We start from the raw sequence: 22887 nt of genomic DNA, 5'->3' as shown, positions 1-22887 counted from the left end.
TCTCTCACTCTTTGCTCTTTCTGTCTCCCTAGTTTCCTCCACTCATTCCCCTTCTCTCTCTCTTTATTTCTCAGACACCTGCCCCGCTCTGGCCAACTTCACAGCTTGGAGCTGCTTGGCCAGAATTTCTCTGTAGCCCCTCCTCTGCCTAGATAATACAAACTCGCAGGGGAGTGGTCATGAAGGGTGGCCCAGCCCCTGTAAAAGGGAAAGGCCATAGCTCCATTTCCAGCATCTGCGGTACGTATCATGAGGGAGAAAGGCGCCCCTGGAGCCTTTGTGAGCTGTAAGGTTAAGTCCATATGCAAGCGTGAGTCTATCCTAGGGCTCGAATTACCCCTTGTATTCAGAAGTAGCAATCCTCTCCTAGAGTGACTACATGTCCCCAGGGCCAGCGCTTCCATTTAGGCGGCCTAGGCAATCGCCTAGGGTGCCAGGATTATTGGTGGGCGGCGTTTTGCCAGAGGGGGCAGCAGGCGGCTCCGGTGGAGCTGGACGGACAGTCGGCTGCTCGCGCGGCTCCGTTGAACCTCCCGCAGGCACGACTGCGGCAGCTCCAGTGGAGCCGCAGTACCAGCGCGCGGGGCAGCAAAATTGCCGTGCGCCTAGGGCGCTAAAACCCCTAGTGCCAGTCCTACATGTCCCCATTTTATAGGGACAATCCCGATATTCAGGGTTTTTTCTTACATAGGCTCCTACTACCTTCCCCCCTCCCCATCCAAATTTTTCACACTTGCTATCTGGTCACCCTACCTTCACCATTTCTCCTCACTTGGTTGGTTAGTAACCAGTTTTTGCTGAGCCCCCCAGAGATTGCTTAAAATGGGTTTAACTAGATCTGAGTCCTTCTCTTTCTTATTGGATGATTTTTACATAGAATTGAAGAGAGAACCAGCTACTGAACACTCTCAGGGAGGAGGTGAGAGATGCTTCTCTCTCTCCACCTGGTCAGGTGTGTATTGTGTAGTGGCTATGCCCCAGTGGAGCCCTAGCCTCAGGCTAAGCCAAACGCTAATCAAGAGACAGTGAAATTGACAAGAAAGGAGCACTCAGGAAAAAACCACCCATGGGTGCTGAGCAGCAACCAGTTTACAAGGAAGGACAGTGGACTGGGGGGTAATACTGAGGGCACAGAGACACATCCTCTGCATCTTTCCACTAAGGAGACAAGCTGGCAGCATGGCTTGTCTCATGGAAGATCACAACCAAGCCTGGCTGTAAGATACTGGAAGGGTTTTGGGGGAACTTTACTCTACAAGTGTAGGGGACTGCGGAAGACTGTGTCACGGCCTAGCTAGGGTATCTCCGCTTTCTCGGCGGCCTTGTGGAAAGCCCCTGCTTGCTAAGTGGCAGGTCATTGTAGGACACGGCCTGCCAGTTATAACTTGCTTTTAACTGGTTGAAACCTGTTTGTATGCCCTTAGGCCAAAGGGCGGGCATAGCTTGTGGAAAGTCCCTTTTTGCATATGTATAAGTTGCTTTTGTATTGTGTATATATAGCTGTATGCTCCCGGTCCCGCCTTTGGACTCCGACCCAGGCTGAGCTGAGCTTTGGTGCTGGGTTCCCCGCCAAAGTGACAGCAACGCCCAGGGTCCCCGTTGCGAACGTGTCACTTTACCTTCATTAAAGCCAAATAACTCACAGTGTGTGTGGGCCTCGTTCTTGCAGAGCATCCAAGCACGTTACATTAAAACAGAAAAGTATCTAGTTAAATAAGTCCAGGGTCTAGAAAGCATGTTAACATTTTATTTTATATGTAAACCATTTGCTTCCAATACTTCAACTTGCTACTTTTCAAATCACTGTAGTTTGTTAAATAAATGTTTACTTGTTTTCACTACAAATGTGTCTGAGTGCCACATGTTTCAGTGGGAACTTGGTTGGGCCCTAAAATCTGAGAATGAGATTGTTTATGTCCCGGGAGAGTTTCCATGCTAGTTTCATGGTGGTTAAGTCCCTCCACGGCTATTAGCCAAGATGATCAGGTCTGCAACCCCATGCTCTGGATGTTCTAAACCTCTGACTGCCAGATGCGGGACTGGATGGCCGGCGATGGAACACTTGATAATTGCCCTGTTCTTTTCACTCCTTCTGAAGTATCTGACATTGGTCACTGTCGGAAGACAGGATACTGGGCTACACAGACCATTGCTCTGTCCCTGTATGGCCATTCTTATGCCAATCAAAACAGATGCCACTCCAGATCCTCCAGTGGGCTAGGTGGAGTAATCTGACCCTGATTTGTAGAGTTGTAAGGAATAAATTACCGGTAGATTCCTCATTTATTCCAACAAGGCTCAACATACTAGCAACAGCACTAATACGTTTAGACATGAGACTCATAATAGTACAGTTCTAATAGGTACCATCAATTTTAGCTGCCATCTGGTAGAGTGTTTTGATTGTATCCACCATCTGCTGTTTCTGCTCAGGAACTTTTTCATAAAGAATGCCACGTTTTTGACTCTTCCAAAGCTTCCTGCCTGTTAAAGAGAGGGAGGGGAGGATTTCAAGGAGATGCCCATATAGACAGCAACAAAACACCCCATAGACACCATTTTGTAAAACACACTGTTAGAGGGCCTTCCCTTCACCCTCCCGCTTCCCCGGTTCTTGTCACGCAGACAGCAAGCAGCAAAAGACCAGAAGCCCAAAGTGCAGACACTGTGATGTTTATTGGGGTTAGTTTCCAAGCAAGCATATTCCGTAGCCCTTCACACCAATCAGGCTTATCTTTATACGCCGATAGAATCTGTTTCCCAGTGTTCCCTTCCCAGCTCTGACACCGCAGAGCATTTACTGTGTGTCCTGCTTCCCAGCTCTGACACCGCAGAGCGTTTACCCCGTGTCCCCATTCCCAGCTCTGATGCTGCAGAGCGTTTACCCCGTGCCCCATTCCCAGCTCTGACACCGCAGAGCGTTTACCCCGTGTCCCCATTCCCAGCTCTGACGCCACAGAGCGTTTACCCCGTGTTCCCATTCCCAGCTCTGACGCTGCAGAGCGTTTACCCCGTGTTCCCATTCCCAGCTCTGACGCTGCAGAGCGTTTACCCCGTGTCCCCATTCCCAGCTCTGATGCTGCAGAGCCTTTCCTGTGTCCCTGTTCCCCTCGCCTGAACAAGCATGAGTCCAATTTCCCTTCCACTTCCTGCTTGACCCCGGTTTATATAGTAATATTCTTAGCTACACCTTAACAAATCATTTTACTGAAATTTTATGAACCAATCCTAACATATTGTAACATAATTCTCTAACCAATTATATCCCAGTTCCCTCATTAACTTACACCTAGCAAAATTAATTATATAGCAGACAAACAATTAGAGAACCAGACAGATTAACAATAGAAAAGTGGGGGCCATAAAGATAAAACACTACAGAAATGAGGATTTCACAACCACAACCGGAGATAGGTGATTTCTTCCTGACAGGATGCTATCAAACTAAGTTCTCTTTAACCATCTTAAGATCCGTTTCTTTGTCTGGTGGTGATGGGCACTATCAGGACAGGATCATCTTCCTAACAGCCCAAAATCACCTTATTTCAGTGTGACTGGTTTGGAATGTGAAGATGTGACCATTCGCTTCCCAGCTTATGGCTGCCCCTGCTGCTTAGCCAAAGGCCTTAACCTAAGAACAAGGACTCAGACTATCCTCGTGAGAGAAGGCCCATACACAGGTGAACTGTGATTTTGATTCTTTGTTTCATATCATAAGGGATAAAAATACTCCTAAGTGCTTAAAGTATAGTTTTTACAGACAGGCCTGAATATCTATATTCTAAACACACACACACCAGGCTGTCCAAGTGTTATCAGTTCATTACATTCGTTAATTAAACAATAAGGTGCCAACATGATGTACAGCATGGAACTGTTTACATTGGAGACGGAAGACCTGATCCAGTCAAGCACTTAAGCATGTGTGACAATGGAACTACTCGTGGTCATTTTAATTACTGCATTTCTGAAATCTTTTGCTCTAAATTGTCCCTTAATGTTCAGATTTTAAAACTGATTAAAACAAATATACAAGGCCCAGATCTCAGGATATGAAACCACCATTTTATGACACACCATGGGTGATGCGTAAGCGTGGAGCAGGCGAAGATGCCATAGACCACCTTCCCTGGGGTACAGCCTACGTTGTGGCTCCTATACCATCCCTCCATCCTTGCTGCCACTGTAAGGGGCATGGCCGGGGTGTACCAAGGCCCTTCTGATCTCCAGCTGTCAGAAAGGCCCATGGTTATTTGGTGTATTAGTCTGCTCTAACTGACATGAGGAAATCAGAACACCTCAGTCAGCCCAGGTTTGGGAGAGCACAAAGACTAGCTTTCTGTCCCCAGTTCTGAACTGCACTGTGCTCTCAACCATAGTTGAGGACCTGGGCCATGGAGACCATTTCAAACCCCACAGTATTTCTAAGTGATAAATATGGAAAATAAACACTCAGAATTCATGCTAGGCCAGGGACTGTAGGAATAAGGGAAGTGGGGATGGGATACAGAGCCTTTCATCCTAGATCAGTGCTTCCAATCCTGCTTCTCAGATCATTGCTGAGTGGCTGAGGGGAGATGAATGAGTGGCCTCAGTCAAAGTGCTAGAAGGCTAGTTATCCACATCACCTAAATAGCTTCACAACCAGCAGGAACTTTGTTGGCATTGTCAGTAGCGAGGACAAGGACTGAGCAAGGCCCATGGAGACGTAATTCCCCTCTTGCGCAAAGAGCAGGTTCAGATCCGGGCTGAGACATCCAGTATTGACAGGGGAAGGACAGTGATGAGTTTCCATCTTGTGAATCCCTGCTCTGTGGAGAACAGCAGACCCCTCAGTCTCCATTCTCAACCCAACACCTTTCTTCAGCTCTGAATTTACTACTGAAAATGTTATCATGCCTTGGCTCATGGACTGACTCACCCACCATAATTCTTGCCATTGTACAAAGGAAACATTTTTGTACAAGTAAAGCAGAGGTGGGCAAACTATGGCCCACAGGCCATTTCTGACCTGCGGGACCATCCTGCCCGGTCCATGAGGCTAGCCCCCGGCCCCTCCCCCGCTGACTCCCCTCCCTCGCAGCCACACGGGCAGTGCTACATGCAGCAGGGTTGCGCACTCCTGCCGAGCAGCACGGCAGCGTGTCTGGCTCCGGCTGGGTGGCACGGCTGCCAGACAAGCTGCTCTGAGCGACAACGGAAGGGGGCCGGTCAGGGGGTCCCAGGGGCAGTCAGAGGTTGGATGGGGTGGGGATTCTGGGGGCGATCGGGGGATGCGGGGGATGGATAAGCTTGGGAGTCCCGGGGGGGCTGTCATGGGGCAGGGGTGTGGATAGGGGTCAGAGCAGTCAGGGGACTGGGAGCAGCGGGGTTGGATGGGGGTGGGGTCCCGGGGGCGGTTAGGGGTGGGGGGTCCCAGGAGAGGGTGGTTAGAGGAAAAGGAGCAGGGGGGGTTGGATGGGTCGGGGATTCTGAGGGGAGCCATCAGCGGGTGGAAAGCGGGAAGGGGTGGATGGGGGCGGGGGCCAGGCTGTTTGGGGAGGCACGGCCTTCCTTACCCGGCCCTCCATCCAGTTTTGCAACCCCAAGTGGCCCTCGACCCAAAAAGTTTGCCCACCCTAAAATAAAGTTTATTTCACCTATTTCTCCTGTGTCTGCTTCTAACTCCCATCCTGAAATCCAAATCGTGAACATGTAAGATTTTAATCCTTCACCACAGAGGTCATTATGGTGATGTCTAACAGAGCATTCTGACCCCAAGTGGTTTCCTGGGGCACTCCAAAACAAAATTATAATTGCTGCTCATAATTTACATAGTGCCTAAAGACAAGATACAGGGACCCTTTTATCCACCATGGAAATGCCACCACATCTGGAGTGAAATTGTTTAAACAATTGATATATTAGAAATGTTCAGATTCTTTTAGATTAGATTGATAGACAACAGCTTGGAGCAATTTAGGACACACTGTCATTTTAGAGCTGTACTGACCTCTCTTCCTCTGTCACCACAACTTTCCTCATATGTTGTTTCAGCTCTTTGCTGCCCTCGCATACAGATGTCATTTTGTCCCCATGTGCAGAGTCATTTCCTGCTGCTGGTCACCCTGCTTTAAGTCCACTTTGGGAAAGAAAACCAAAAATGCTGAAGAGTAACACAAGAGACACATTGAGGACTAAGATTGATGTTTTTTTAAAAGAAGAAAATGGAGGATGGATTGAGAAGCCGTTCACCTGCAGGAGATCAGTTCCAATCCATTCCCCATGAGGGAGAGTAGGGCCTGGTCTACACTACAATTTTAGGTTGAATTTAGCAGCGTTACCTTGATTTAACCCTAGACCTGTCCACATGGCAAAGCCGTTTTTTTTTACTTAAATCAATTTCTTTACTCCACCTCCGATGAGGGGATTAGCGCTGAAATCGGCCTTGCCAGGTCAAATTTGGGGTTGTATGGATGCAATTCAATGGTATTGGACTCCGGGAGCTATCCCAGAGTGCTCTATTGTGACCGCTCTCGACAGCTTCTCTCAACTCAGATGTACTGGCCAGGTAGACAGGAAAAGCCCTGCAAACTTTTGAATGTCATTTCCTCTTTGGCCAGTGTGGCGAGCTGATCTGCACAGGTGACCATGCAGAGCTCATCAGCAGAGGTGACCAAAGAGCTCCAGCATGGTACAGGATCTGATTGCTATATGGGGAGACGAAATCATGCTAGCTGAACTCCGTTCCAGTAAATGAATTGCCAAAACATTTGTAAAAGTCTCCAAGGGCATGGAGGACAGAGGTTATAACAGGGACTTGCAGCAGTGCCATCTGAAAATTAAGGAGCTCGGGCAAACTTACCAAAAAACCAGAGAGGCAAACGGCTGGTCCGGGTCACAGCCCCAAACATGTCGCTTCTATGATGAGCTGCATGCCATTCTAGGGGGTGCAGCCACCACTACCTCAACCCTGTGCTTTGACTCCGTCAATGGAGTAGGACACAACACGGAAGCAGGTTTTGGGGATGAGGAAGATGATGATGATGAGGAGGAGGTTGAAGATAGCTCACAGCAAGGAAGCAGAGAAACTGGTTTCCCCAACAGCCAGGATCTGTTTCCTCACTCTGGACCTGGAGCCAGTAACCCGTGAGCCCACCCAAAGCTGCCTCTCGGACCCTGAAGGTGGAGAAGGGACCTCTGGTGAGTGTACCTTTGTAAATATTAGACATGGTTTAAAAGTAAGCGTGTTTAATGATCAATTTGCCCTGGCATTTGCCGCCAGTACAGCTACTGGAAAAGTCTGTTAACGTGTCTGGAGATGGAGTGGAAATCCTCCAGGGATATCTCCATAAAGCTCTCCTGGATGTACTCCCAAAGCCTTTGCAAAAGGTTTCTGGGGAGGGCAGCTTTATTCCGTCCTCCATGGTAGGACACTTTACCATGCCAGGCCAGTAGCACATAGTCTGGAATCATTGCATTCAAACAACATCCATTCGTTATCTATCTGTGTTATCCTCAGTAGAGTGATATCATTCATGGTCACCTGGTTGAAATAGGGTGATTTTATTAAGGGGATATTCAGAGGTGCCCGTTCCTGCTGGGCTGTTTGCCTCTGGCTGAACAGAAATGTTCCCCACTGTTAGCCACATGGTGCGGGGGAGGGGTGAAGCGATCATCCCAGAGAATTGGGGGCGAGGAGTGGATTAGTTGGGTTTGTGCTGCAAGCCAACCTGCAAACCTCAGCCCCTCCTTTTAAATTGCCAACCCATTTTAAATGGCCAACCCAACGGGTGCTTGGTATGGGAAATGAGGGCACTGTTGTTTAACCTTTATAACATGTGGGAATGGTTTCAAAGAAGCCAAAAGACTGAGGCTTACCATGGCCAAATTCTTTTGCCCAGCCCTGCGTGAGTGATCTCTCACACCACACCGGCTGTACCTCCTTCAATAAGAATCAAAATGCGACCTTGTAACGAAAGCACTTGTGCTATGTAATGTTAACAGCAAGGTTTACCGTGAAAGAGTGTACCCATTGTTCAATAAAATGTGTCTTTTTAACTACCACTCTCTCTTTTTTTTCCTCCACCAGCTGCGTATGTTTCTCCTTCCCAGAGGCTAGCGAAGATTAGAAGGCAAAAAAACAACTCGGGATGAAATGTTCTCTGAGTTCATGCCGTCCTCCCGCACTGACAGAGCCCAGCAGAATGCCTGGAGGCAGAGAATGTCAGAATGCAGGAAAGCACAATATGAACGTGAAGAGAGGTGGTGGGCTGAAGAGAGTAAGTGGCAGGCTGAAGATTGGTGTCAGCTTGCTGACAGAAGGTAGGAATCAGGGCTCAGGCTGCTGGAGCATCAAACTCATATGGCTCCAGCATATGGTTGAGCTCCACCCAGAGGAATTGCTGCTGAATTCCCAGACGGGTGAGTGTAAAAAAAAAAGCCCCCCCGCGGCAGTCTTGATATTTTCCCCGTAACATCTGCCACCCTACAGGAGACATACGGTGACAGTGAGCTGAGCGGGCTCCATGCTTGCCGTGGTATGGCATCTGGTCAGGTAATCCAGGAAAAAAGGCTGGAAATGATTGTCTGCCATTGCTTTCATGGAGGGAGGGATGGAAGGAGAGGGGGACATGACAACATGTACCCAGAACCACCCACTACACTGTTTTTGCCACATCAGACATTGGGAGCTCAACCCAGAATTGCAATGGGTGGTGGAGACTGTGGGAACTGTGGGGTAGCTACCCACAGTGCAACGTTCTGGAAGTCAGCGCTAGCTTCGGTACTGTGGACTCAGTCCGCCGAGTTAACGCACTTAGAGCATTTTGTGTAGGGACACACACAATCGACTCTAAAAAATGATTTCTAAAAATTGATTTCTATAAATTTGACCTAATTTCATAGTGTAGACATACCCTAGGTAACTCGAGAGAATAGGCTATAGAGCCTTTTGCATCTAGGTTTCTGGTTCAAAATCGACCCGGGACTGTAGTGGTCAAACAGTCACTCTTCAATGTCTTATGTGACCATAAACTGGTGGTTTCTGCCCACCTTCCAGTGGGACAGATGCTCACTTTACAGAACAAATCAAACACACACACACAAACACACACACCCCACCAGGCATTTTGGTACAATCACACAGGGTGCTGACTGGATCCCACATTTGCAGTCTCTGGAGGAAAGGCAAGGACCTCAAACTCCTCTCTCCTGTTTAGAGTGGGTCTGTGTGGATTGGAGTTAGTGAGGCATATGTTCCTGTGTAAATCTTGCATTACCGTTGCCCATTCTGCAGACAGAGGACTTCAGTCTAAAAGGGACTGTCAATCCGACACCTTTCATTAAGTAACACTGATCAAAAAAAATAAAAGATGCAACACAGCAACAGAGATTGGGACAATGGGAGCAAGAAAACCGGCATGAGGAGAAGCAACTCAAACAGCAGCACTTTTAAAAGATTAAAATTACAAAGAATTTATGTACATTGCAGGAAATATCAAGAAGTAACAACAAAAACAATATAACGATGTGTTGGGAGGTGAGAGTAAGAGAGAGACAGACATACAAATAGACACACAGTGTGTGTGTGAGAGAGAGAGAAGGAGAGAGAGAGAGACACGCCAGTCTGAAGCCTGCCTGTTCAGACACAGAATCAGCTGCCAGCAAGCTCTGTCCCATGTCCCACTCCTGGGCCCTGGAGAGATGAGGTACAGAGGGGCGGGGCGGGGACAGACGCCTTGACATCAGAGCCCCTTCATCCCCCCAGCTCCTTTCTCTATGACAACATTGTTTATCAATTGCCTTCACAACATATTTTAAGACTATATTACAACACACATACATAACTCTCTATACACAACCCATACACACATCACACAATGTTATCCATGACCAGCATGTCACCAGTTCTGTAGGAAATCTTACAAAACACTGTTTGGCTAAATATTTGGACATCAGTGAGTTGAGTGTGCCCTTTGCCAGTTAGCACAAAGGGGTCTTCAGGTGGTCACATCTCCCCTCTTACAGTGCTGTAGGAGGACCAGCCACTGGGACAATTTCCAAGTCATATTCTTGGAGCCTCATGCTCCACTGCCCAGTTTGGAATTGGTGCCTTTGGTTCTAGGTACCCAGACTAATGGAGATTGGCCAGTTCAAGCCTTGAACTCTCTGCTAGAGAGGACCTTAATTGTTTGATTGCCTACTCAACAGCATAGCATCCTTTTCCTGTAATTCTGTTCAGTGGGGGTCAGTGTTTTGCTCAAGAAAGCAAGGGGCTTTTGTTCCTTTCCCCTGATTGCACTGCTGCTGCACTTAAACCAATGTCTGACACATCAGTACATAGTTCAAACACTTTATCAAAATCAAGACTGGCCAGAACAGGCTTTTCGGACAGAATTTTCATTTACCTTATCAAAACCCTGTGGACAAGTCTCTGCCCACGTGACTGTGTTTGGTTTTGTCTTCTTGCACAAGCCTGTGATAGCAGACACAATGTCCCTGAACCCCTGCACAAATCAGCAGTAACAATTAACCAAACCTATGAAGGACTGGAACTCCGTTTTGCTCTAGGATATAAGCTATTAACAATGGCTTCCACTTTCAAGGGGTCAGGAAAGATTTGCCTGCTCTCAACCCAGTGTCCCATATAAGGAATTTTGTCTGCCCCAATTTCATATTTACAATACTGGATTAAGTTTAGAAGTGTGATCAGCATGGCTGATGTCATGGTGGGAGTCTGCTATAAACCACCAGACCAGGGGAATGAGGTGGAAGAGGCTTTCTTCCGGCAACTAGCAGAAGTTACTGGATCACAGGCCCTAGTTCTCATGGGAGACTTAAATCACCCTGATATCTGCTGGGAGAGCAACACAGCAGTGCACAGACAATCCCGGAAGTTTTTGGGAAGTGCAGAGGACAATTTCCTGGTGCAAGTGATGGAGGAAGCAACTAGCAGAGCTCTTCTTGACCTGCTACTCAGAAACAGGGAAGAATTAGTAGGGGCAGCAAAAGTGGATGGGGACCTGGGAGGCTGTGACCATGAGAAGGTCGAGTTCAGGATCCTGAGACAAGGAAGAAAGGAGAGCAGCAGAATACAGACCCTGGACTTCAGAAAAGCAGACTTTGACTCCCTCAGGGAACTGATGGGCAGGATCCCCTGGGAAAATAACATGAGGGGGAAAGGAGTCCAGGAGAGCTGGTTGTATTTTAAAGAATCCTTACTGAGGTTGCAGGAACAAACCATCCTGATGTGTAGGAAGAATAGTAAATATAGCAGGCGAGCAGCTGGCTTAACAGTGAAATCCTTGCTGATCTTAAACGCAAAAAAGAAGCTTACAAGAAGTGGAAGATTGGACAAATGACCAGGGAGGAGTATAAAAATATTGCTCAGGCATGCAGGAGTGAAATCAGGAAGGCCAAATCACACTTGGAGTTGCAGCTAGTAAAAGATGTTAAGAGTAACAAGAAGGGTTTCTTCGGGTATGTTAGCAACAAGAAGAAAGTCAAGGAAAGTGTGGGCCCCTTACTGAATGAGAGAGGCAACCTAGTGACAGAGGATGTGGAAAAAGCTAATGTACTCAATGATTTTTTTGCCTCCATCTTCATGAACAAGGTCAGCTCCCGGACTGCTGCACTGGGCAGCACAGTATGGGGAGAAGGTGACCAGCCCTCTGTGGAGAAAGAAGTGATTTGCGACTATTTAGAAAAACTGGACGAGCACAAGTCCATGGGGTCAGATACGCTGCATCCAAGGGGGCTAAAGTAGTTGGCGGATGTGATTGCAGAGCCATTGGCCGTTATCTTTGAAAACTCATGGCGAACGGCGGAGGTCCCGGGTGACTGGAAAAAGGCTAGTGTAGTGCCCATCTTTAAAAAAGGGAAGTAGGAGGATCCAGGGAACTACAGGCCAGTCAGTCTCACCTCAGTCCCTGGAAAAATCATGGAGCAGGTCCTCAGGGAATCAATTCTGAAGCACTTAGAGGAGAGCAAAGTGATCAGGAACAGTCAACATGGATTCACCAAGGGCAAGTCATGCCTGATTAATCTAATTGTCTTCTGTGATAAGAGAACTGGCTCTGTGGGTGAGGGGAAAGCAGTGGATGTGTTATTCCTTGACTTTAGAAAAGCTTTTGATACTGTTTCCCACAGTATTCTTGCCAGCAAGTTAAAGAAGTATGGGCTGGATGATTGGACTATAAGGTGGATAGAAAGCTGGCTAGATCGTCGGGCTCAATGGGTAGTGATCAATGGCTCCACGTCTAGTTGGCAGCTGATATCAAGTGGAGTGCCCCAAGGATCGGTCCTGGGGCCGGTTTTGTTCAATATCTTCATTAATAATCTGGAAGATGGCATGGACTGCACTCTCAGCAAGTCTGGAGATGACACTAAACTGGGAGGAGTGGTAGATACGCTGGAGGGTAGGGATAGGATACAGAGAGACCTAGACAAATTACAGGACTGGGCCAAAAGAAACCTGATGAGGTTCAACAAGGACAAGTGCAGAGTCCTGCACTTAGGACGGAAGATTCCCATTCACTGTTACAGACTAGGGACCGAATGGCTAGGAAGCAGTTCTGCAGAAAAGGAACTAGGGGTTACAGTGGACGAGAAGCTGGATATGAGTCAACAGTGTTCCCTTGTTGCCAAGAAGGCTACCAGCATTTTGGGCTGTGTAAGTAGGGGCATTGCCAGCAGATCAAGGGATGTGATCATTCCCCTCTATTTGACATTGGTGAGGCCTCATCTGGAGTACTGTGTCCAGTTTTGGGCCCCACACTACAAGAAGGATGTGGAAAAATTGGAAAGAGTCCAGCGGAGGGCAACAAAAATAGTGAGAGGGCTGGAGCACATGACTTATGAGGAGAGGCTGAGAGAATTGGGATTGTTTAGTCTGCAGAAGAAAAGAATGGGGGGGGGGATTTGATAGCTGCTTTCAACTACCTGAATGGGGGTTCCAAAGAGGATGGATCTAGACTGTTTTCAGTGGTACCTGATGACAGAACAAGGAGTAACGGCCTCAAGTTGCAGTGGGGGAGGTTTAGGTTGGATATTAGGAAAAACTTTTTCACTCAGAGAGTGGTGAAGCACTGGAATGGGTTACCTAGGGAGGTGGTGGAATCTCTTTCCTTAGAGGTTTTTACGGTCAGGCTTGACAAAGCCCTGGCTGGAATGATTTAGTTGGGAATTGGTCCTGCTTTGAGCAGAGGCTTGGACTAGATGACCTCCTGAGGTCCCTTCCAACTCTGATATTCTATGGTTCTATGAAAGTACTGTCTCACTGCACCAATACTCGGCTGTCCATTCGCGCTGCTCAAAACTCAATTTCCAGTCAGCGGGAAACTTTGACATTTTGAAATTTGTTTCCAGTTAGAATCAGACTTGAAACAAATTTCCCAGATATTGAAATTCCCAAAAAAGTCCTGTTCTGAAATGTTTTTGTTTCAAAATGTCATTTTGAAATGTGGAAGTTTGGATTCTAAGGCTGTTTTATTATATGGAGCTTTTTTATTTGTCTAGTTACATTTTATCCATAACATGTCAGTGGTAATAGTGCTCTGAATAGTACTGCTGATGCGTTACGAAATAATATAAAAATAATTAAAAATGAAGAACTGTGAAACAAACTTTTTCCAAAGTGAATAAATTTTCCCTTCAAAAGGCCACCAACGGGGAATAGTCATTAAAACCAGCATTTTTTATCTAAAAACTGGTTCAATGAAAACATTCCCACCAGCTCTGCTGTACAGCTGTGTATGGGAACCATCGCTAAAGTGATGTAATTCTCCAATTTACACACACACCTTGGGAGGGTGTGTCCAAGTCCTAGTTTAAGGGCGCAAATGAAGAATAAGGCACTGACATTGCTGCTTTCGCAACCATTACAGTAGCGTAATCTAATTGTCAATGCTTTCTTTATAGTAACAAACTGATTTACAATCTCGATGTACACACAGTTCCATAGTGTATGACTGATCAACAATTAACCAACCACCCACACTGATTACAGTGAGAGGGGGATGTCACAAGCTCACATGATGTAAATGTAAAATGCTTTTTTGCTTTGCTTTTATTGTTTAGCTTTTTCTCCTTTTATAGATTGAAATCTTTCTGCAATGCAGTAAATAATAAATGCACTTCAGCTGCCACTCAAAAACTGGAAACTGATCTGGCATGGGTGCTATTCACCAACCCTCTCTGCCAGTCAGTGAAAGGCATCTGTCCCTCTGGCATTTACCTCAGTTAAAGCCAGGCGAGGACACTGGAAATTGACCTGCAGCAAGTTTCCAAAGAAAGGGAAGGAGACAGAACCCTGGGGGTAGTTTTTCCATCTCTTTCTGCGCTTCATGTGATCGAAAAGCAGGATAAAGAGAGGCCAAGTGTTACCTCACTCTGTCCCCCAATAAGTTTTTTCCCTTTCCCTTCCAACACTTTCCTTCTGCCTCTTTCACCTTCTCCCAGTCTGTCTTTCAGTTTCTTTCTCCTACATTCCCTCTCTCACTCCTCCCATCCCTCTCTTCCTTTCCCTCTCTTTTTCTATCTATTTCTCTAGCAATTCTATTCTAGTCACGCCCTCTCTTCTAGTAACAAAGTGCCATAAGTCTGCACAGGACTTTACAAAGAGCAAAGTGCCGGGCTGTGTAGTTATTGTTTCTCTTCAGCTCCTCCCCAGACCTCATAGGAGTGGTGAGGAAGGTGTGCCTGTCCCCATTTCACACAGGCCACAATTTTACACAAAATCTGTAGCAGTCGTCGCAGCTAGGAGCCAATCTCATGATATTGGAGTCAAAAAATGTACTGGTGAGGGCTCTTCATACCGTCCCACTTTCTCCACCGCTCCACTTCAGCAATAGAATTATAGCAGGCAAATTAGCTAGAAAGGAAGAGGTTTGACTGGTTTTGTTATTTCTGACATCACTATCTAGGGTTTGTTTGTTTGTTTTTTAAATATACGGCTGCTCTAACTGTTTCTAGCCATCACAATGGCACTACTTAAGAAGGATCTGAGTTGTCCATGACTGGAATTATACCAATTAGACATCAATCATTAAGAATATAACTTAATTACAACCTAATTTCATCAATATTGTTTATGCATGTGTTTTCTAGGAGATTTAACCACACAGAACTGTCTGTCTTACTCTGTTATTAGGATCGTTCAGTCAAAGACAAGATGAGCCAAGTGCAGCATTTCCTAAAAGCTCACTTTTGATTGATTTTAATGCTAACTAATTAACAATTTGACCTGTAAATCCTCAGGGAAGACAGTCAGTAGGGTAAGCCCTGTGGCCTGAAGCCTAGGGAAAAAGGAAGGTAACAGTCAGCTCTCTGCTGTCATCTGCTGGAGACCAAGGGGCATGGACTGAGCAAGGCAGCACCATATTTACATATTAACTTCAGGTTATCTTTGCCTTATGTTTGTCGAGGTCTGGTAAGAGTCCTTGAACAGAATGAGCCCAAGTACCGGAAAAAAGAGAAATTGTCTGTTCTTGGTTAATTTCTGGGAATGCTTCCACAGGGGGTAAGAACTTTTATGGGACTGTTAGATCCCTGATTCCCCCAGTACCTTAAAAAAACAAAACAAAACTGAGCTGAAAGCTACAGTTGCCTGATAGGGGCAGAGCTCAGCAGTGGTTCTAGTCATCGAGCAAGTGGAGGACAGAACCATTCTGCAGTTCTAGTCACCTGGCCAGCAGTGAGTGCAGCAAAGTGGCAACGGGTCTCACCTACAGCTTGCAAGCAGACTGAGAGCTGCTGTGTGGACTATGGTGGAAGCAGAGGAGTTTACAGCATCCGTCTACACTTGTCTAAAGACTTTGGTGAGGTCTCCCTCTCCTAGCTACTGAAACTGTTATAGCAGGAGGTGGTAGGCAAGCAGGAATGGATTTCCCTATCAAAGGTGCTTAGATTGGATATTGGGACCCAGATTATTGGGTGGAGACTTGAGCCAAAATTAAGCAAATAGTCTAGAAAGAAGGCACTGGTCCTTGCTGCTGCCAACGCCGTTGGCCAATGGGTTACAGTACTCAGTGCCATAGATTTGGGAACGATACATTGTACTCCTCGTACATAGCAAAGAGGTTTAGCTTTTAGCTTTAAACTTTAAAGTTCTGCTTTAAGCATAAAACTCAACTCATTCTTAACTATGGAGTTACAACCTGGGAATCCTAGACCTACTGAAGTCAAGGTCAACCCCCCATTGATTTCATAGGTCAGGGTTTTACTGCAAGTTTCCATAATAAACATAAGAGCTTTCACATGACAGTTCTGGTGAGCCTGCATTTTGTGAACTCGTGTAGCACCCATGAAGCATGACACCATAACCAGAGCTAGCACAGAAGCCAACACACAAAACTACTCAAGGTTATGGAGAAGGGTTTGCCTTTGGGGATCTTGCTTGCTCAACTTCTCTTGCAATATCACTGAATACAGGCTGAGGAGAATGGAATGGGCTGGACACACAGCAAAAGCATTGCAATCAGACTTTGGATGCACAAGGCACTTCAAGGCTGGAAGGTTTATTTGTTTATTTTATTACTCAGTGTTCCTGGAGTGCTAATTGGACCTTTAAATAACCAAAAACAGCAACAATATTAAGAAGCACTAGATGTGCATCAACCGTCTCCAGGAATGCCGGCTCCATGTGTGCTTAAGGATCATAGTCATCACTTTTGGGTCCAGACCAGGCGCCCAAGACTAGTGGGACTGAATTTTGAGACCCAGAATATCCAGTGTTGACTGCAGAACTTCAGAATGAGACCTCCACAGTGAGCTGTCCCCGATATCCAATTGCCACCGAAAAGCATGGACATTGGCCCATGGGAGCTGACTAACCAGGGTAGCTGCTGGACATTTGGACTGGGAAGTCCACAGTGGGTGCTGGTGTAATGGAGGTGGGCGTAACTATACAGAGTGCACCCAGAGGGATGTGACCAGTGTGGCTGAGATCATAGAAGGATACAACTGGGCATCCACAAATGGGCCTGAGCTACTGATGGAACCCATGTGTCCATTCAGTGCTGCCTTTCCTGCATCAGAGCTGGATTTAGGAGCAGGCAACCCAGGCGATCCCAACATGCACATTTATCATCTTATATGACAGGGATAACTCCTGCATGCAAATCGTGCATCCAAGTCGTGAAATGGGTTATAAGTGCAATAAAAAATAAGGTATTCAAAAGTTTAACAAATTGGAGGGGAATTTTTTTTTGGAGGGGTGGGGGGAGGGCACCAAAGACATTCCTCGCCTGGGACGCCATTTGATCGAGGGCTGGTCCTGCCTACAACATTACAATGCAGAGTTATATACCTAGTGTAGAGGCCCCTTATCCCACAATTCCTCCTCCTTCAGCTAAATTGGCTTATTGCCATATATGCATCCTGGGACTCCCCAGACAGACCGGGAAATTCTAGAAAGGCTTTGGTTATTGCCCAGTCCAAATTCTCCCTCTGGTGCACCTGTTTCTCCTCCTTTATTGCAGCAATTCACAGAGCCTCTACGCTGCTAGTAACACTGTTGGTTGCATCCATTAATTGCCTCCATTGTCATTATTCCATGTTTCTTTCATCTGCTGTTCCAGCCCTGTGGCTAGTCACCATGCATAAGGCTGCGAGTCTGTCACGGATTTCATGACTTTCTGTGATTTCCGTAACTTCTGCAGTGGCTGGTGCTGGTCCAGGGGCTGCCTGAGCCGGGCAGTCTCTGGGCCAGCAGCAGCAGTTTGGGTATGTGGGAGGGGGCTTAGAGCTAGGGGTAGGGGGTGGGGAGGGTGCTTACTGGGGTGGGGAACTCCCCTGCAGATCCTAGGCAATAGAGGGGTGGGGGTGGGGGTCTCTGCACTGCACGCTGCTGGCACCTGTAGGCCCCACCCCCACAACTCCCATTGGCTGTGGTTCCCGGCCAATGGAACCGGTGACAGCTGGTACTTGTGGCGGGAGCAGTGGAGAAGCCCCTGCCCTCGCCCCTACTTCTGGTGCCTAGGAGCTGCAGGGATGCAGAGCCGAGTAGGGAGTCCCACCAACCCTCCCTCCCCCAGTACCAGCAGGGATCCTGAGTCACCTTCCCCAGCACCTGCGGCACCCCTGGACTTAAACTCAGCTGGAAGGCTGAATCACTGAAGACTCGCTGAGAGAACCATTGGCTAGGGGAGAGGGGCTCACGAGAGGTGGGTCCCACCCCAAAAAAAACTAGGATAGCAGGCATATTGGCCAGAGAAAAGGGAGCACTCATGAGAGCTGGGTGCTGATCCCATTACGCCTAGTTAGAAATGTTACTGTATGCTGGTAAACTTTGCTGCATTGGAGGCAATGCGTTCCATTCGTAGGGCAGGAAGTACTCTGCATTAGTCAGTAGCCCACTAATGAAGGACTAGTCTTAAGCGAGTCCAAAGGGAATATGGTCTCATCCATGACAGGCAAATGTCAGCTGCAACAGGGGAGTATCCAAACGAGTAGGGATGAACAGAGGGATCCGTAAGACTCCCAGATGGAAACACACAACTCAAAGGGGAGACGGAAACCACTCCTCCTGCCAAAAATAGTTTGGGGTTTTTACATTGTCTTTATTTTTTTTGCAGGGGAAAACCTAAATTCTCTTTCCACCTGAAAGCACCAACCATCCTTAGTAAGTGATTTTATTGTTTCTATTAGCATAGTACCTGGAAGTCTCTTTGTGCTGGGCACTGTACAGATATACAATAAGAGACCATCCCGGCCCTGAAGAGTTTACATTCTAAACAGGCAAGGCAGACGCAGTGGAACAAAGGAAATATTGTCATCATCATCATCATCATCTCCCTGTTACAGTTTGATAACAGTCTACTCCATTTCTCCAGGCTGTGTGGCTGGGCGGTCTGTGGGTGGACAGGTGGCTTGGCTGAAGTGTGCTGGCTAGTCTCTGCTTCCTACTGCCTAGGCAGCAGGGCCAGTGCAAAGAAGTTTCGCGCCCTAGGCGACACTTCCACCTTGCGCCCCCCCCTAGCCCTTCAGCAGCTCTCCGCCCCCACCCCGCCCCGAAGTGTGCCGCCCGTCCCCGTGGCAGCTCCCCACCCTCTGGCCTGAGGACCCCTGCGGTACCTCCCCGCCCGAGCTCACCTCTGCTCTGTGTCCTCTCCAAGCAGGACTGCGCAGTGGAACCCCTGGGTGGCCAACGGGGCGCCAGGGCAGCCCAGAGGATTCCAAGGGCCTGGGGTCTTCGGCGGCATGGGGCCCCCGCTTTGGCAGTAATTCAGAGGCGGGGGGCCCTTCCGCTCCGGGACCCGCCGCCGAAGTGCCCCGGAGACCCGCCACGGGGCCCAAAAACCGCCGAATTGCCGCCAAAGGGGGACCAGCTAATGAAGTACAGCCGGGTCTTCAGAGGTAATTCTGTGGCAGAAGAGCCCCCTGCCGCTGAATTACTGCTGAAGACTGGGCTGCATGTTGGCAGCGGTTCCCGCTTCGGCAGTAATTCACCGGCGGGACCCCCCACCAGCGAGGACCGGGAGCAGAAGAAGCTCCAGGGGCCCGGGCCCAAAGAGTGTTTTCCGGGGCTCCCGGAGCGAGTGAAGGACCCCGCTCCAGGGGCCTCAAAAAACTCTTGTGGGGGCCCCTGTGGGGCCTGGGGCAAATTGCCCCTCTTGCCCCCCTCGCTGGGCGGCCCTGCTGGCGCGCTGACCCAGAGGAAGCCCTGGGCTGCCGGCAACGGCGCGCTGACCAGGGGGACCCCCTGGGCTGCCAGCTGCTGTGGCGGCGCCCTGACCCGGGGAACCCCCTGGACTAAGGGCTGCCACGGCTGCGCCCTGACCGGGGGAACCTCCTGGGTTGCTGGCTGTCACGGCGGTGCGCTGACCCAAGGGACCCCCTGGGCTGCCGGCTGCCGCGGCGGCGCCCTGACCCAGGGGACACTCTGGGCTGCCGGCTGCCGCTGGCAGCTCAGACTCCCTCTCTCTCCCAGCAGCAGTGGCTGCTCAACCATTTAAAAAAAAATTTGGGGGCGCTTTTTGGTGCCCCCAAATCTCGGCGCCCTAAGCAACCGCCTAGTTCACCTAAATGGTTGCACCGGCCCTGCTACACAGGGCTATGGGAAACTAAGGCCTGGTCTACACTACGTGTTTAAACCAATTTTAGCAGCGTTAAACCGATTTAACGCCGCACTCGTCCACACTACGAGGCCCTTTATATCGATATAAAGGGCTCGTTAAATCGGTTTCTCTACTCCTCCCCCAACGAGAGGAGCTGCGCTAAAATCGATATTACCATATTGGATTAGGGTTAGTGTCGCCGCAAATCGATGGTATTGGTCTCCAGGCGGTATCCCACAGTGCACCACTGTGACGGCTCTGGACAGCAATCTGAACTCGGATGCAGTGGCCAGGTTGACAGGAAAAGCCCCGAGAACTATTGAATTTCATTTCCTGTTTGCCCAGCGTGGAGCTCTGATCAGCACGGGTGGCGATGCAGTCCCAAATCCAAAAAGAGCTCCAGCATGGACCGTACGGGAGATACTGGATCTGATCGCTGTATGGGGAGACAAGTCTGTTCTATTAGAGCTCCGTTATAGCAGACAAAATGCCAAAGCGTTTGAAAAAAATCACCAAGCTACACAGTGCTGCATGACAAGCGTAACGGAAAGCCAAAGAATCAAATGGACGCTCGTGGAGGGAGGGAGGGGGTACTGAGGACTCCAGCTATCCCACAGTCCCCAGCAGTCTCTGAAAAGTATTTGCATTCTTGGCTGAGCTCCCAATGCCTGTAGGTTCAAACACATTGTCCAGCGTGGTTCAGGGTATAGCTCATCAATTTACTCCCTCCCCCCCACGTGAAAGAAAAGGGAAAAAAATCGTTTCTTGACTTTTTTTAATGTCACCCTATGTGTACTGAATGCTGCTGGTAGACGCAATGCTGTGGCAGTAAAGAGTAGTAGCCGCTCTTCTTCCCTCCCCGGTGGCAGATGGTACAATATGCTTGATAGCTGCTGAGTACTCCTGGCTGGCCTCAGAAGAGGCTGGTTGGGGGTGCCTGGGTAAAAATAGGAATGATTCCTGGTCATTCCCAGTAGATGGGACAGAACGGCTGGTAACCGTCTTCATCATAGCAACTGGGGGCTGAGCTTCATCAGCCCCCTCCCTTTCATGTGTAAAGACAAGATTCTGTACTGCCTGGACTATCATAGCAGCGAGATGCTGGGCTCCTCTCCCCCACACCACTTAATGTCCTGCCTGGACTATCATAGCAGCTGGAGGCTGCCTCCCCCTCATTTTCTCTCACTAACAAGTCAGTGTTTCTTATTCCTGCATTCTTTATAACTTCATGACACAAATGGGGGGGACACTGCCACGGTAGCCCAGGAAGGTTGGGGGAGGAAGGAAGCAACGGATGGGGTTGTTGCAGGGGCACCCCCCGTGAATGGCATGCAACTCGTCATTTCTGCGGAATCTGACACGGAGTGGCTGTGCTCTCTGGTTCACTTGCCTCATATTCTAGGCAGGACTGACTCTATTTTTACATACCATAAAGGACGGATTGACTCGGGGAGTCATTCCCATTTTTGCCTTTGCGCCTCCGGCCGACCTCAGCCAGGGGCACCCATAATAGCAGCAGACAGTACAGAATGACAGATAACAGTCATCTCATTGCCAATTTACAATGGCAGCAGACGGTACAGAACAACTGGTAACTGTCTCTGCTATCATGCAAAAGAAAATGAATGCTGCTATGTAGTGCTGCAGTATCGCCTCTGTCAGCGGCATCCAGTACACATATGGTGACAGTGACAAAAGGCAAAACAGGCTCCGTGGTTGCCATGCTATGGCGTCTGCCGGGGCAATCCAGGGAAAAAGGGCGCGAAATGATTATCTGCCGTTGCTTTCCCGGAGGAAGGAATGAGTGACGACATTTACCCAGAACCACCCGCGACAATGATTTTTGCCCCATCAGCCACTGAGATCTCAACCCAGAATTCCAAGGGGCGGGGGAGACTGCGGGAACTATGGGATAACTATGGGATAGCTACCCACAGTGCAACGCTCCAGAAATCGATGCTAGCCTCGATACATGGACGCACACCGCCGAATTAATGTGCTTAGTGTGGCCGCGTGCACTCGAATTTATACAATCTGTTTTACAAAACCGGTTTATATAAAATCGGAATAATCCCGTAGTGTAGACGTACCCTCAGTGTAAATTAGCTGCTTTCCTTTGGGAACAAGAGGCTTTTAGGTTAAAAACAACTTTTTTGTCTGAACTATTCACAATCTAGCCAACAGCGAATGTGATCTGCTCCCTACCTTACATCACAATTCATTCTGCAGTTCCCCAAGCAAAATAACCACACCCTCAACCCTTGAAGTCTAGTCACGCAGCCCTCATCTCCTTTCTCACAGTAACGCAGAGCGTGTACTTGTGATGAGGTGCCACAGGCAAGTAATTTTCAAGAACTAAAGGGACAGGAAGTAATAAACATTAAAGAATAAAAGATTCCTCTTTTTATTCACATAATTTTACTATTTTGTATACAATACACAGATTATAACAATTCTTTGCAAGGGCAAATTACAGGGTTATCGTGCACAAAACACAATGCTTTGAGACAGTTTAGTGGCAATTCCTCCTATAGTCGCTTGACTCTAAGACAGGGGTCGGCAACCTTTCAGAAGTGCTGTGCAGAGTCTTCATTTATTCACTCTAATTTAAGGTTTTGCGTGCCAGTCATACATTTTAACGTTTTTAGAGGGTCTCTTTCTATAACTCTATAATATACAATTAAACTATTCTTGTATGTAAAGTAAATAAGGTTTTAAAAATATTTAAGAAGCTTCATTTAAAATTAAATTAAAATGCAGAGCCCCCTGGACCAGTGGCCAGGACCCGGGCAGTGTGAGTGCCACTGAAAATCAGCTTGTGCACCGCCTTCAGCTCACGTGCCATAGGTTG

The 22887-nt window shown here is 48.1% G+C and overlaps 1 protein-coding gene across 1 annotated transcript in view; it reads right to left on the bottom strand.

Moving 5' to 3' along the window:
* Positions 1–22887, bottom strand: part of LOC127051675 (cytochrome P450 2D17-like) — a 204937-nt gene that overhangs the window by 153550 nt on the left and 28500 nt on the right. The gene's annotated exons all lie outside the window — the stretch shown is intronic.

The sequence above is a fragment of the Gopherus flavomarginatus genome, chromosome 1 (assembly GCF_025201925.1).
Source record: "Gopherus flavomarginatus isolate rGopFla2 chromosome 1, rGopFla2.mat.asm, whole genome shotgun sequence".
NCBI lineage: Eukaryota > Metazoa > Chordata > Testudines > Testudinidae > Gopherus > Gopherus flavomarginatus.
The sequence above is the reverse complement of the archived record's forward strand: the minus strand, read 5'-3'. Positions and strand labels throughout refer to the sequence as shown.